The 13,510-nt window shown below is 45.5% G+C and overlaps 1 long non-coding RNA gene across 1 annotated transcript; it reads right to left on the bottom strand.

Annotated features, from left to right (window-relative positions):
• Positions 1 to 2,905: 2,905 nt before the first annotated feature.
• Positions 2,906 to 4,043, bottom strand: LOC123609854. Its single transcript, XR_006718002.1, has 2 exons — positions 3,910 to 4,043; positions 2,906 to 3,393 (listed from the first exon to the last, which is right to left on the bottom strand). It is a non-coding gene; the product is annotated as an uncharacterized LOC123609854 (long non-coding RNA).
• Between the last annotated feature and the right edge of the window lie 9,467 nt (positions 4,044 to 13,510).

Genomic DNA, 13,510 nt, shown 5'->3' with positions numbered 1-13,510 from the left:
ACAAAATACAGTGCATATAGACATACACATATGTGACCCATACGCGTACATTTACATCCTCTTATTTTAGAAATGACTGTATACCAATTTTTCAAATTCCAAGCCAATTCATTCCAGTCAAATCCTAACTCATTCATATATATAAATGTTATATGTATATACATATATACGAATATTATATTATATATATAATATACATATATACAAATATATTGTATATACAATATACACATATCTTCATTCTGTATGTATTTTTATGACCTATATGGCTATATCTATTATCTATATCTACATACATTCTTTCACAGTAAGCACCTGGTTTCCAAGATCAATCTATTTACTTACCTGTCGATACCATAATAGGTCTAAAACAGTTGCAGCCTTGACTCAGACATTCACAACGAAAAGCAAACTGCTGAATAAAGAGTTGAGGATTTGCTGGCCCTTAGCGTCCCGCCCCCCCCCCACCCCCACCCCAAGACTGAGGCTCCTGGTCAACTCTGTTCCTAAATTAGCTGACTGTCTCTTCTCTCCGGCTCAGTGTGGTTTTGTGATTCATTTCAAACACAGTTGCATTCGTGAGTTTCAGCTTGCTTTCAGTTCCATTGCCTTTCCACTCTTGTTTGTTTTCTTTTCGAATTTTGATAGAATATTAACATGTCTGAAATCTCAAAACTATACAAAAAATAACCTCAGAAAAGTTTCCTTTTTCATTTGTAAACATTTTTTTTTTTTTTTTTTTTTGCATTGTTGGAGCTGTATCTTCAGGCAAATTTCTAGAAGCAAGATTTCTGGGTAAGAATAAATGCATATTCAGTTGTGTTAGACAGTGACAAATTCCCCCCTATAGGAAGCACGCCATATTTGTCCCCACCAGCAATGTGTGTTTCCAGACAGCCTTGCCAAGATCGAGTAAACCAAGATCGAGTAAACCGCTCAGCTCTTTTGTCTAAATAGATGGTTGAGAAATGGCATCTTAGTGGTATTAATTTACATTTTTCTGACTCAGAGTATAACTGAACATCTTTGACATATAAATATTATTTTAGTATCTTTTTTGTCAATTTTCTATTCGTGAATGACTAGGATCCATTTTTCTGTACGAGTTTTGATCCCTTTCTCTCAATATATCAAAGTTCTTTATATATTAGGTGTATTTTTCCCCAGTTGGGCATTTGTCTTTTGACTTTATATATGATGCTTTCTGCCGCAGAAAGAGGGGTGTTTTTTTTGGGGGGGAGGGGGTAACGTAGGCAAACATATCAATATTTTCGTTTATTGCATCTGGATTTTTCATTGTTGTTAAAAACATTTTCTTACAGTCAGGCTATAGAAGAACTTACCTTTCTTTCTTTTAGATCTCATACAATTTAATTTTTGCGTTTAGATCTCTAACTCATTTAGGGTTTATTCTTGAAGATGTGTGGGAAGTGGACTTAAATTCATCTTTTTCTCTATGACTCTCCAGTTATTCCAATGTCATTTATGAAAAAGTCCTTCTTTGCTCCCAGTGATTTGAGACACCACCTTTATATTTTGCTAGATTTCTCATGTATGGCTGGGTCATAGGAGGATGGTCGTGTTGAAACGTCCCCATTGGGTCTGTCTGGTGTATTATACAGTTTTTATCCCCAAGACAGGATTAAACAATTATGTTTAAGTTTACCTCTATTCCCCTCCACCATTTTTTTTTTTTTTTTAAGACAGAGAGTGTGAGCAGGGGGGAGGGGGAGAGAGAGAATCCTAAGCAGGTTCCACACTCAGTGCTCAGAGAATAGCCTCACTGGAGGCTCTATCTCATGACCCTGGGATCATGACCTGAGCTGAGGTCAAGAGTCGTATGCTCAACTGACTGAGCCATCCAGGCGCCCCAAAGGCTATTAATTTCTATTTATTAATTGTGTGTCCTCCTTATTTACTAAGATTTGATTAAGTTAGTTTTATTGTTACTCTTGGATTTTCCAGGGATACTAACATGTACTATCCTGTCACCCGCAAAGAGAGGTTTTTTGTTTGTTGGTTTGTTTGTTTTCAGTTTTTTCACTTTTGATTGTTTTCTCTGGGTTAATTACATTGCCCCAAGTTTCTAGAACAGTGCTAAATAGTAACAGATATAGTGGAACGTCTTGCCTTGTTCCTAAACTTAATAAGAATGGCTCTAGTGTTTCTCAATTAAGAAAGATTTTAGAAGTAGGATTGAGCATGTACTTATATTTATATGTAATCTATGATATAATATAAATTCAGTGGAACCAGTGGAACCCATAGGATATACATAGGTTTCTTTTAAGGAATTGGCTCATGCAATTGGGGGGTTGGAAAGTCCAAAGTTTGTAGAACAGACCAATATGCTGAAAACTCAGGCAGAAGCAGATGCTGTATTCTTGAGGCAGCATTTCTCCTTTTCCAGGAAACCTCAGTTTTGCTCGTAGGGCCTTTACCTGATTAGATGAGACCCACCCACATTATTCAGAGTCATCTCCTTCACTTAAAGTCAATTTATTGTAGATGATAAGCGCATCTGAAAAATGCCAGCCTCGCAGCAACAGCTGGATCGGTGTTTAATGAAGCAACTGGGCAGTACGGCTCAGCCACGCCGAAAAATTGAACCGAACATGCACGAGCTTGCCTCTTACTTCTCTGTTCAGTGATTTTCTCTGTCACTCTTCTTCTTTTCTACTGTATCTTAACTTTATTCTCTTGGCTGTTTTCCTTCACATTTTCTTCATTGGCCTTTCTTAAATTTGGAGTCAAATCTATTCTATTCTTGTCACTAAGCTTTCATTTCTTATACGATTGTGTCATTCTCTACTGTTGCTTTCCTGAGTCCCTTTAACTCCTGTGTCATATCTTTTTGTTGTGTGCTCCACTTCTATTTTTAAGGGTTTGATCTAGGGTATTTTCCTTGTATCTTCAAATGCGTGTTTGGGTATATTTAATCCAGTTTCAATTGTTGTGTTACAATGCCCTCCTGCCTCGTGATTGATTTTTTTTTCCAGAGAATTTTCATCAGCTTTTATGTGCTGACTCAGAGTGTCAATTTTCCTACGATAGTTTTGTACGAATACGACCTGCATTTTCTATTCCTGTTCATCTCATGGGAACGATTTTCAGTTCGAGAGCGTACTTTTTTGTGTGTCTCTTCTCTTCTGCACGGTTTCCTTAATGGGCGGTGCTGGCTGTGGTGCTGAGAAGACGGACGGTGTGGAGGGTCTGTCATTAGTTCCTTTTGTGAGACTCCTTCACCCCCACCTGGTTTCCTTCTGTCCTTCGCTGCCCTGTTCCCGGTGGCCGCCGTGCCTTCTTCGTGTGTTCTGCCTCTTCTCCAAAAGGAGCCCGTCTCGGGGGCTGCTCACTTCCCTCGAGCAGGTGCTGGGAGCCCCACGTCCTGACCTGTAATAAGCATTTTAGCATTTAGTGTTGGGTTTTCCCTTCAGAGGTGATATTTTCTTTCCTTTCACCAAGCCATCTCAACCTGTCTTCTGCTTCTTTATTTTTTATGTTTATTTATTTTCGAGAGAGTGAAAGAGACAGCGTGAGCGGAGGAGGGGTAGAGGGAGAGAGGGAGACACAGCATCCGAAGCAGGCTCCAGACTCTGAGCCGTCAGCACAGAGCCCGACGTGGGGCTCGAACCTATGAACCGTGAGATCAGGACCTGAGCTGAAGCCAGACGCTTAGCGGACCGAGCCCCCCAGGCGCCCCTGTCCCCCTTCTCTTTTTACCCATTTAGCCTTACGTTTCTCCCAACAAGAAGCTGAGATCATGAGAAACCTGAAAAGGACTTTAGTGATGGGGGAAATGGAGCCGCATAACAAAGGCGTTGTGTATGCCTAACTCAAAATAGGATAATACTACTCTTCTCTTGGGGTGGTTATGAAGACTGACTAAGGCCATTAACACTAAAGCACCTGCTGTCATTTAACCGGTCACTCGAAATCGTCCTTCGAGGGTCTCCCAGCAGGTACGCAGCCTTGACGCTCTTCGCTGGGCTGTGTCCTCAGAACCCGAGAGGTGGGGCGTTAACAATTACTTCAGGTTTTCACTTAGCTAAAACCTGGTTTTTAAGGCAAGTTATTGGAATGTCTGGAATACAGCGTCACTAACCAACGCACATAGGTATCCGCCAACCCAAATACGGAAGTGGAAGGAAACCCAATAGCCTCACGCTAATTCTGAGCACATCATCGGCCTGGGTTACTGATCATTCTGCCAAGAAGGAGATGAGAGGCAGCGTTTGAAACCCGGAAAATTCCCTAAAGCAATCTTCCTGGCACAGGGATTTATGGGTCAGAGTGAGATTTTCCCTTCCCGCCTCTAAATCAATGTAGAATCTCATATTGAAAAGCAAAGCCACCCAGCTCCTTCAGAAGCCATTTTCTTTCTTCCCTTCTCTTAGTTTTACCCCCCATCTTCCCCTCACTCACCCCGACCCCCACCCCCCAAGACCCCGTCGCCCCTCAGGACCTGCCTCCAGTTCTCAATAGCGGCCATGACTGGGTCTCAATGAAAAAAAGATGGATAAAATATTACCATAACCTCAGAGGCATGAGCAAAGCCCTTATTAGAATTCGGACCTACAGCTGCACCTTCCAGCATGGGGCGGGAGATAAAGTTCACCATTGTTAGCTCACAAGTGGCTCCGATTTCCTGGCAACTGCACTGAATTACTCAGTCATTTATGCAGGCCTTCAGAAACAGTCCACTGTTTCCCAACAAAAAAGGCATTCAGGAAGAGAGAGATGGCTCCCGGGGCCCTGGCGAGCCGGCTTTAGGACAGTGAATGGTCGCTGCCTCCCAAGTCAATGGCCTCTGTGGGAAAGGCAATGATGTCACCGCGAATGTATTTTCGGGGTTTTGCCCTGCTTTTTCCTGCTTTCTCCCCTTCTTAGGACGATGCCCTGGTTTCCTTTTTCTTCCCCCTCTTTTCTCTCTCCTGCCATCTCCCTCCTCCCGCTTCTTTGAGGCCATTCTTTTTTTTCTTTCCCCCCCCCAAAGTTTAGAACTCAAATCCATTCAAGGCACACAGCAATACCACTCCCATGGCAACACTGGGCTTCTACGCTTCAGTTTTTGCATAAAAAGTAGAAAATGCTGGAAAGGGAGGGCAAGGGTGGAAGGGGGAATGGAGCCAGACTGGCCCCACAGGGGCTGGTGTCGGGTGGGAGAGCACAGAAGCAAATCGGGAAGAAAACTGGTGAGGCCGGCGGGAGACTGGGAGACACTGATGTGTGAGCCTCCGCGTTCAGACTTCAAACACGGATCTGGCTTCTAACGTGCGACAGCCGAGGAAGAAAAACACAGTGTGCGCAAGAAATAAGGTTTTCCTTTTGAAAATGTACCCAATTACAGTTTACAGAAAGCTCCCCAAACTTTGTCGAGCCTTCTCAAAGAGAAACAAAAAGGAGAGGAAAAGTCTCGCAAGGACTTGCGTGGGGAGGGGGCAGAAAACAAGTTGACGTGTTTTTGAGAACGCCCAAGGTTCTGGAGGCCCCTATTGTCACAGGGCCACAATCAGAAAGTCTAAAGTGCCATTTGTGTCAAATCAACTCAAATTCATTGACGGCAAATAGAAAGAGGCATTCATTCCTCTGCTTTCCTCTCCTGGGGAATACAGTTACCTTGAACTCCTGAAAACAAAACAAAACAAAGCAAAACAAACAAACAAACAACAAAACCCCAAAAACCAAATACCAAAAAACAAAAAAAAAACCCAAAAAAACCATTACACGGCTATGCTTTATGTTCATCCTATCAAAAACCAGATACCAAACAATCTGGTAAAGGCAGCTTCTGGAAAACCCAAATAATTGGTCCCATGAAAGCCAGAGCTAGCTGGTTGGGCCATTTGTCACGCAGACATCGATCTGCCTTTTCCCTTCAGTCACCCAGGGTTCCTCCCCGTTGGTATCTACCACCTGACCTGTGTGAGCCTGCATCCAATTCCTGAGTTCTTGGTGACTGCTTCTAATTCTCTCTTCTACCTACTTCGTCCATATTAATCAGCTGTGGTTTGAGCACTGTGTTTTCCATGTGTGTGTGTGGGGGGGGGGGACACAAATCTACTGGATTCAGACTCCTTTTTAGAAGCGGAAACATTAGTCAAGGGAGACCGAGCCCTCAAGAAGGAAGGGGTGGTTTGTAGTATCTGCTGACAATGGGGGATGACCTCTGCTCAGGGACCCACCCATGGTGTGGCCAAGATTTCCTCCTGGTCCTTCTCTTCCTGTCCCTTTGGAGAAGCCTCAGAACTTACCCTCATCTGAGGGCACCCCTAACTGATCGTATCCCCTTCCTCTTTACCCATCCTGCATGGGTTAGATGATGGTCAACAGAGGTAATCAAGCTGAGATGAGGCCATTAAAGCGGGTCCGCATCCAATATGGTAGGCGTCTTTATCAAAAAGGGCAATTTGGGGACAGACACGCACAAAAGGAAGGTCGTGAAAATGGTGGCCATCTACAGACCACATGTCCTGGTCAGGGGGGAAGTCGTTGATAAATGTGATGATTCAAACATTTGAAGAATACAGAGGGAAGAGTGTTATGAGGACAGCAGAGCTGGCTGGCGCTTGTGAAGTGGCAATGATGTCCCAGAGATGGGTATGAGTAAATGAGGGGGGTTAACACTTCAAGGCTAACCGTATAAGGGCCCGCAGGCCTGTTTGGTAGCTTACTAAGATGCTCTGCAGTAGAAGAGACGATGTGCCTGGAAAGCAGCCTCAGGACTCCCTAGCTGGAGTTGGGAGTTCCATCGATGTTTAAATACTCACACAAGTCAGGTCTGATTATTCTAGGGAGATGTCCCAGTGGAGAAAAGATAGAATATCCTGAGTCGTGGGATGGGAACATCTGGGCGGATGGCCCTGAGCATTTTTTGCTCTGCGGACCCTGAAATCTCCAAGCTTGCGGGTTTCCGTGCCGTCTTTAGCCTGATCCCACGCAGGAAGACGCTGCAGAGGCCCCTCCCTGCAAAAGCTTCCGGTGTTCAGGTCCCACACAAGCTGCCCCCTCCCCCCCGCCACCTAATAAAACAACAACCTGTCTTAAAATAATATATCTGGCAGCAACCCAGGCAGAAGCAGTGGGTATGAGTGAGCTTCCCGAGCCTCTTTGGGCTTAAGTGTGCCTCTCTTGTCCATAAAGCCTCAGCCACATCAATATCCACCGACTTGCCCTCGGCCACAGGACCCGCTTTCCCTCAAAGTGGGTGTGGGAGTGGGCCCGTGACCGTGGAATCTGCCGGCTGTATCACAAGCCACAGGGTCCGGAGGCAGTCGACTTCCTGCAGCCCTGAAACAGCCTGCTGAAGGACAGGGGTGGAGCCAGCCTGGAGGCCACGCTCTGCACGGGTGGGGTGCCAAAGCAGGACACGGTGTGTGCACGATTCGGGGCCCCCTCTATGGCGGGATGTCTTCCACAGTAAGACTACGTGGACGGAGCGGAAATGAAAGCACAGACCCATTTAGTATCACTTCCCCTGACCCATCGAAGGAGTCCAGGCTTCCATCCACGCAATGCTGGAATCTGCAAAGTGGGAAGGTCACAGAAGAGGTTCCGTCGCACCACCAGCTGTGGCTGCTGCTTGGACAGGCAAACTTCTTACCTCCAGGCACCGGAGGGGAGAAGAGCCATCCCTGCCCTGACGAGGGAGGTGCCCCTGCCCAATCGGCGGGGGGTGGGGGGCTGCTTTTCCACACCGGGGCAGGGACAGCGCGTGCAGAACTGGGAGAACCCAGTTATGACTGTGCACGGGTGCACGCCCTTGGACATCCTTGGCCAGAGAAGGGGGTGACTACCGAGGGTTCAGAGCCCTCGGGAATGAAGCCGCGAGGCATCCCACCAGGCAGGCCGCAGCTGCAGGTTGAATGGTGTCCCCCAGAAAGGTATGGTAGGGTCCTGACCCCTGATACCGGAGGGCGTGATCTCATTTGGAAGTAGTGTTTCTGCAGGTGTAAGCAAGTTCAGATGAGGTCACACCGCATCTGGGTGGGCCTCATCCAACGCGATCGGTGTCCTTATAAGAAGAGAGAGGAGACGGGAGGCGGCGACCTGTGAAGACAGAGGCGGCACAGGTGGGAGTGAGGCGGCTCCAAGCCATGGGGCGCCTGGGCTTCCAGAAGCCGGGTGGGGCAGGATGGTTCCTTCTCTGAAGGCCTCACAGGAGCAAGACCCGGCTCCCCCCTTGGTTTTGGGCCTCTGGCCTCAGGAACTGGACCGAACTTCAACTGTTTTAGGGGCCCCGGGTTGTGATACTCCGTCGCAGCAGCCACAGGAAAGGAACACAGCCCCCCAGGGCGGCTGAAGCGCTTTCTCGGGGTAGGGAGGACAAGGTGCTGTCCCCAGCCCGGTGGCAGTTTGTCGCAGGAGCCCCTCTCCTGCGTCCCTGCAGAAAGAGCCACTCCGGAGGACCCTGAGACGTGCTCCCAGGATGTGCAGGAGAAGCAGCTCGGCGCAGCTCGGGGAGGGACAGCCAGGCCCTGAGGTGCTCCACCCGGCTCCCCCTCCAAGAGTGCCAACGGCACAGGCGACAGGTCGCCTCCAGCTGTCGCACGCCACCATCCGTGTGGTGACTGTGCCACGGATTTGCGCCCCTGGGCTCTCCCAGTCCACAAGGGAGCACAACCAGGAACGAGGTGGAGGACCTTTCCACCTTGACCGGCCACCTCATGCCTTTTCTGGAGCCACGCGCTTCCTCCTGTCCCCTGACAGGGGCCCGAGCCGCCTCACCGGCTGGTGCTCCCCTCCCATCCCCTCTCAGCCCACCCCAGACGCTCCCTTATAAATCTTCCGCAAGCGGGATGCTCTCTCCCGGCACTTGCCTCTCAGAGGACAGGAATGAATACCGGGAACGCTTCTGTCATGCTGTCACTCACGAAAACATCTCATTGTATATCAAATCCCTCTAAGCTCATAGGAGCTGATCTTCTGCCGTCATTGACTCACTCAAGAATACACAAAAATAGCTAACACTCCAGGGCTCGGAACCTGCAGAAGCGAGCGCAGGCAGATTAATGAGCTGCGCCCACCTTCTGAGTTCTCTTGATTAGTTCAGACCATTACCCGACTCCGCGCTATGATGGGCGGCTTCCAACTGGGGTCGAGACCAGAGAGATTCCGCAGGAGCTGTGGTCTCCGGCTTCTAGGATTCCTTGTGATCCGAGCAGACTGCGTGCAAGACGAACAGACAAAAGACGGGCGGACGGTGACGCTCAGTTTGCAGTTGTTACATTATCGAAAATTGTCAGTAAGCAGCAGGCGCCCTACCTCCTGCCATACGGCGGTGTCACCGACAGAGGAACGTCCACAGGCAATGCCCTGGTTAATTGTTTTCCGGTGAGACGTTGCTCTGCGTGACGAAAATTAGAGCAAGGCAGTCTTCTTCTTCCCTCCCTGGTCTTCCCCATCTCACAGAGGGAAGATTATCGTGAGTTTAAGGAAGGCGCGCGTCACCTTCTTTACATTTGGGAACCAAGATGTTACAAACACCGCTCGCAAACCCTTGAAAACTCTCTTTTCAGGATGGAGAGCCAGAATAAACAATGGCAATAAACTGTAATGAAGAAGAAGGTGAGAGAGAGAGAGAGACAAAAAGGAAAAAAGGAAAAAGGCTGGTTATCATAGACCTGATCATCACTATGAAGGACAAAGGAAAAAGATCAGGTACTTTTCCGCTAAGTGACCCAGGTGTAGTGGCCGCCGGGACGTGCGTGAGGCCCTCCGGGGGCTCATCACCTGGTCAGGGGCATCTGACACAGCGGATCCAACGGGGCTACAGAGGTACCTGCCAAAGAGCTCAAGTCGGAATCCTGAAGTGGAGATCTCAGACTCGGATCCACGCAAGGGCCAGACTTTTAATCCAGGCTTTCTCGAAAGAGTAGCAATTCTATAGCCGAACAAATAGGAGAGCATTTCCAAGACCATTTGTTAAGGCCCGCAGAAACAGGAAGAGGGGTGATGCTCGTTTCAGGGCAGGGGCCGGTCAGCCACAAGGGGGTTTGTGCAAAGACATTAATACGTCAAGTGAGAAAAAGAGGCAGAAGAAACTCAAGACAACTACAAGTTTTAGACTTTAAGTAAAGAGTCTTTCTAAACGAGGTGCTAAATGTGACCATTTAAAAATGCACATTCACTTACTGGTTGAGGTAGTTGTGTTTTTATTTATTTGCTTGTTTTTATGCTGGCGGAGGTGTGCGCCAAAGATATTTTGCACGCTTGCCTGGCCAGCTACCTCGAGGTCGTCAGTTCCTGGCGAAGATGGTGTGTCTGTCAATCTGGACATCAGCTCACATCAAGCAAAGACCCCAAGACCAGGGACGACAAAGGGGATCTGTCTTATTTCACTTTGTTCTTTCTCTCTCTATAGGAAGGGACTCTATAAACATATTCCTCATTTTACTAAATGCCCTTGTTTTATGAGACCCACACATACGTATATTCCCCACATCTTTCCAAACCACAATTTTCATTTCTTTACAATCTTAATCCACGTCTCATTCCTTTTGATTTATTTTGTGTGTATGTATAGACACACATATTTTATCTCTTTGCTCTTTGGGGTCACAAATTTGCATATTCAAAATCAAATGCTTTCGTTTTCTCCTAAAACGATTCTTTTTTGGGTACTTACAAAGCCGGATAATGCTTTCGCTAATTACCCATTTGTTTCCACAAGAAACCTTAGAGCTGTCACCCTTAGTGAGCTCACCTGCCTCAATCTCTTATTCTGTTGCCCCCCAAGCAATGAGTCTTCACTTTCAAACGTTTCTCTACTATTTCCCTTTCCACTGTACTCAATGCCATTGCCTAGTCGGGGCCCATCAGTTCTCGCTAAGACCATTGCAGTAGTCTTCTAACTGTGCTCCTCACTGTGTCTGCACTGCCCCCCTCACCACTGCTTTCTTCACTGCTAATGGAGCAGTCTTTATAAAACATGTCTGCTCATGTCATTCTCCTGCTTAAATTTCTCCAGTGGCTCCCCAAACCCAGAGGATGGTCTAAACTTTCTAACTTCTTAACCTATGTCACAACGCTCATCCCGGTAGTTCCCTAATCATGCTATCTCCCCATTTTTCTCGAGCGTTCTCCACCCTTGGCCATGCCACCTCTTAGTGGAATGCCCTCCTCTGCTCTCCCATGGCCTACACCTTCTCTGCTCCTCATCCTTTAAGGGCTAGCTCCAAAGATACCTTCCCCGTGAAGTTCAACTCTGAACCAAAAGTAATGTTGTCCTCTGTCGAACTTCCAAATCACTAAGCACTGCCCCTTGGGTTATGCATATACCTCTGCCTAGTATGATGAGTAGTTATTTATATGCCATATCATAACTACTGCACTGTAAGCTCCCACCATGACCACACATGCCCCGCCCCCACTCTTCTACACAGGAAGTCCCATGAGAGTGCAGCCTTTCTATTTGCTGGGTCCACTGTAGGTCCTGACACACTAGGGGCTCAAACATGGGTTTTTGGGTTTTTTTTAAGTTTTTGTTTATTTATTTTGAGAGGGGGCAGGTACAGAGACAGAAGGAGAGACAGAATCCAAAGCAGGCTTCACTCTGTCAGCACAGAGCCCCATGTGGGGCTTGAACTCACAAACTGGGCCGAAATCAAGAGTCGGATGCTTAACTGACTGAGCCACCCAGGCACCACAAATATGTTTCTATTGTAGGAATACCTAAATGAAGAAAATAATAAAGAAAGGCTGATCTATGCCTCATTCAACCTTGCAATCCTCACGGAAAGCAATATCATTTTGTTGAAATTCAACAAATCAGTAATTCTTGAGTGAATAAATTACTTAATAAAAATATAATGCGTAAAAACTGAAACAAAAAATACTTAATGTAGAATTTCCCAGCGATCCATATTTTTCTGTTGTGACCTCTGACTGATCAGTCTAGCCAATCACAAAAACATGTCCTGAATACCCCAGAATGGAAAATATTCTCTCTAATGCAGTGACAGAAACCCCTCTATGAATTTATTAGACACAGGTCACTGGCTGCATGGATGAGTCTGGTGCCTGATGGCAGTGAGAGATATTGTACAGAAGAAAGACGTAGGGCAGAATAATCTTCTGCTGGACAATGATTGCTAACAAATAAATTCATTCTAATTTAAAAGATAGATGAGGACTGTAATCACATACTTGTTAGACCAGTATTTTCCAGCCTGGCTTGATTTTAAAAATTACCCAAACAAACAAATAAACAAAAGGGCATGAAAAATACAGATTCAATAAATCCAATTCAGCAACCTGTAAAAAGAATTCTATACAATGACCGAGCAACATTTATTCCAGGTATGCAAGATGGGTTCAACATCCAAAAATCAATAAATGCAATTCACCCTATCAGTAGGATAAAGAAGAAAAATCATACGATCATACCAATGGACACAGAAAAGCATTTGACAAAATCTAGCAGGAAAATTTATTATCAATTTTTTTTCATGCTAAAAACTCCGAAAACCAAGGACAGAGGGAAACTCTCTTAGCTGGATAAAGAGCATTTACAAAAAAATTCATAATAAATATCACTAATGGCAAAGGTAGAATAATCTCTCTTTATGGTTAAGAGCAAGACCAAGATATTTGCTCTTACCATGGGTGAATGGGTACCACTGGAGAAAAGGTAAGTTCTTTGAAAGACAAATCAAAGACATACAGGTAAAAAAAATTAATTTGTACTTATTTGCAGATGACATGACTGTTTACATAGAAAATCCCGAAGAATAATCAGTCAATCAGCCTGCAAAATCGATCACATTTCTATACTAACAACAAACATGTAGACACCAAAGTTAACAGCACACCAAAATTTACAATTACTACAAAGTAAAGGAAATACATAGATATAAACTTAAAAAGCATGTACGGGTTCTACATGATGAAAACATAAATGCTCATGAAAGAAACCCGAGAAGACACAAATGAGCGAAGACGTAGCTCAAGTCCGTGGATTGAAAGACTCAATTTAATGCATATGTCTGTTCTCTCTGAACTGACCCACCGGGTTAATGCAGTTTTCCTCCATTTCCACCAAGTTTTGTTATGCATATAGACATGCTAATTCTAAAATTTCTGTGGAAAGGCAAAGACAAATTTTATAAAAGAAAAATACAGTGGAAGGAATCATTCTACTGGATTTGAAGAGTTACGATCCAGGGACAGTAGTCAAGGCAGGGAGATAGACACAGGGATTAATGAAAGAGGCTAAAGAACCCAGAAACAGAGCCACACAAATACGCCCACCTGATTTTTTACAAGAGTACAAAAGCAACAGAGGAAGGCTAGTTTTGTCAGTAACTGAAGCAATTAGACATCTGTAGGCAAAACATAATAATTTCAATTTCAACCTCACATTTTATACAAAAACTAACTCAAAAATAACTCAAATAACTCACGAATTTGAATATAATATGGAAAATGACAAAAAATTTTATTAAAATATGAAAATACTCTCAAGACCTAAGGCTGGATGAAGAGTTATTAGCCTCAATGCCAAAAGCAC

This window comes from Leopardus geoffroyi, chromosome B2 (genome assembly GCF_018350155.1).
Source record: "Leopardus geoffroyi isolate Oge1 chromosome B2, O.geoffroyi_Oge1_pat1.0, whole genome shotgun sequence".
Classification (NCBI taxonomy): domain Eukaryota; kingdom Metazoa; phylum Chordata; class Mammalia; order Carnivora; family Felidae; genus Leopardus; species Leopardus geoffroyi.
The sequence above is the reverse complement of the archived record's forward strand: the minus strand, read 5'-3'. Positions and strand labels throughout refer to the sequence as shown.